Consider the following 3,057-nt stretch of genomic DNA (forward strand, 5'->3'; position numbering starts at 1 on the left):
CTCAGATTCTCCACCATCTCCCTCCTTTCCCATTTTGACTGCCCATTTTGCCCACATTGTAATCAAGTATCTCTAGCATCACTGCCCAAGATTCAAGTACAGTATTGACTTCATATACTGTATATACATATAGATCTATAATCACCCAATACTGCAAAGCAACTTATTCCTCACTGATCACATTAGCACCATTATCTGTGCAACTTTACTACTTAAAAAATTAGTTACTATCATTCACACTGTGCAATCAGCTGTTAAATCCTCATTTATGTTAATTTGAATTTGAATGTACCACTCAGTGAAATGTTGGATTGCCATGTTTACAAATATACTACAGGTATTCAGAAATGTAGATGATACAAAACATGCTGTTTAATCTATTTGTGATGCAGTTTTAAATAAATTAAGCCTATTTATCTGTTACTTAGCAATTCTGGGCACATACTATTTCTTTTCTGCTTGTTACCACCCCGTTAGCCAAGATGTAAATTTGATATCTTTTATTTTTTAAAGTTTTTAATAACTGGTAATCCTAAAGATAGGATTTAAATTGATGGATGCACTACACAGGTATAATTTAGATGAAATATTTTTTTCTAATCCATGGAGATTTCCCCCCACCTAATCCGAGCAGTTGTACGGAAACAACTTCCTTAGTTTGGTAGCAACAGTTCTATTTTAGATATCTGTAATCTTAACATTAAATGTATTTCTTTGCACAAAGTTATTGGAAACAGAATGACAGCTAGGCATGTTCAGACAAAATTTTGACTCCATCTCCAACTAAAATGATCTAGGGACTTCTGAACGTTTGGCTAATTTAAGAAGTTCAAATAATTTGCAAGCCAATGCTAAAACTCATAGAATCATAGAATCATAGAATCATAGAGTTGGAAGAGACCACAAGGGCCATCCAGTCCAACCCCCTGCCAAGCAGGAAACACCATCAAAGCATTCCTGACAGATGGCTGTCAAGCCTCTGCTTAAAGACCTCCAAAGAAGAAGACTCCACCACACTCCTTGGCAGCAAATTCCACTGCCGAACAGCTCTTACTGTCAGGAAGTTCTTCCTAATGTTTAGGTGGAATTTTCTTTCTTGTAGTTTGAATCCATTGCTCCGTGTCCGCTTCTCTGGAGCAGCAGAAAACAACCTTTCTCCCTCCTCTATATGACATCCTTTTATATATTTGAACATGGTTATCATATCACCCCTTAACCTTCTCTTCTCCAGGCTAAACATACCCAGCTCCCTAAGCCGTTCCTCATAAGGCATCGTTTCTCACTACGACACCCCATGAGAAATTAGGAAATAAATTACCAAGCACTATCCCAATCACAATGTGGTGTAATGATGCTACTGTAATGTCACTTACAAGGCTAGCTCCCCCTGGCCTCCTCCCTGTACACATTCATGTGAAATAGCCAATGCATAAACAAACCAGGTGCCCATAGGCTCCCTGTGCGTGACTGGAGCCCCCCAAATAGGAAAGGGTCCCTGATCAAGTGTCTTGCGCTTATTACATGCTTTTTGTGGGTATTTGAACTCACACATTTGGCCTAACACTAGTGGGGCGAGTGCTATTACACTCAGATCCTGCTTGTCAACTTCCCACAGGCATCAGATTGGCCACTGTGAGAACATGATGCTGGTCTAGATAGAAATAGGCCTGTCCAATCCAGCAGAGGTCTTTTTGTATTCGTATGTTTTTAGTATTTTATTATTGCAGTTAAAAGGATCTCAGGGAAAAGGTAACACAAAAGACCATGTCTCTTGCAAGGTATGCACTGAATCTAATTTCTATTATATGCTTCTGGTGCATTTAGAGCTAGGTTGACATAGCTTTCTCTTTGCTGTTTATTCAGGCTAATAATAATAATAATAATAATAATTTATTTATACCCCGCCCATCTGGCTGGGTTTCCCCAGCCACTCTGGGCGGCTTCCAACGGAAAAATAAAATAATCGACTAAACATTAAAAGCCTCCCTAAACAGGGCTGCCTTCAGATGTCTTCTAAAAGTCTGGTAGCTGTTTTTCTCTTTGACATCTGATGAGAGGGCGTTCCACAGGGCAGGCGCCACTACCGAGAAGGCCCTCTGCCTGGTTCCCTGCAACTTGGCTTCTCGCAACGAGGGAACCTCCAGAAGGCCCTCAGCACTGGACCTCAGTGTCCGGGCAGAACAATGGGGGTGGAGACGCTCCTTCAGGTATACTGGACCGAGGCCATTTAGGGCTTTAAAGGTCAGCACCAGCACTTTGAATTGTGCTCGGAAACGTACTGAGAGCTAATCTTTCAAGACCGGTGTTATGTGGGCTCAGTGGTCGCTTCCAGTCTAGTTTTGCATTGCTTTTATGCTGATTTTGATACTGTTTTATGTTAGGTTTTGAGTTTTCATGTCGCTTGCATATTTAGATGGTTTTATTGATTGGATTGGATTTGCTTTTGTAAACTGCCCAGAGACCTTTGGACAATGGGTGGCCTAGAGATGGGATAAAACTAAATAAATAATCTGCAAAGAACCTTGGGGGAAAGACTGGGCCTAATGGGTTAATGTTTCCTGAATTAAAAAAAAACCCCAAAACAACAGACCAATGACTGGAAGTCTCTCTCCCCTCCCTTTGGAAAGCAATACCTTTTAGCTATTGGGAAGGGAAGAGAAATGGCGTTGCAGTTTGAAAAGAGAGACCGAGTTAGACAGAAAGCTGGGTTGTTGTTGTTTTACCTGAAGCAGCCAGGGAGGGGACTGTGGGGTCACAGGGAATTGCTTTCATTGAGAATCCAATGCAGGATTCCTGGATTTGCAGCTTGCTATAACAGCTATAATTACATAAAAGCTACTACCCTTCTAACAGGAGATATTAACTCTAAAGCGAACAATATATGGGGGAATATACAAAGAGAGCTAAGTGAAAGAGATATAAAAGAACGTGAGTAGAGCTTGTTGGATCAGGCCAGTGGCTCATCTAGTCCAGCTTCTTGTTCTCAAAGTAGCTAACCAGGATGCCTATGGGAAGCCTGAGGACCTGAGCATTTTACCCATTTGTGATTCCCAGCAA

This window comes from Zootoca vivipara, chromosome 4 (genome assembly GCF_963506605.1).
Source record: "Zootoca vivipara chromosome 4, rZooViv1.1, whole genome shotgun sequence".
Lineage (NCBI taxonomy): Eukaryota > Metazoa > Chordata > Lepidosauria > Squamata > Lacertidae > Zootoca > Zootoca vivipara.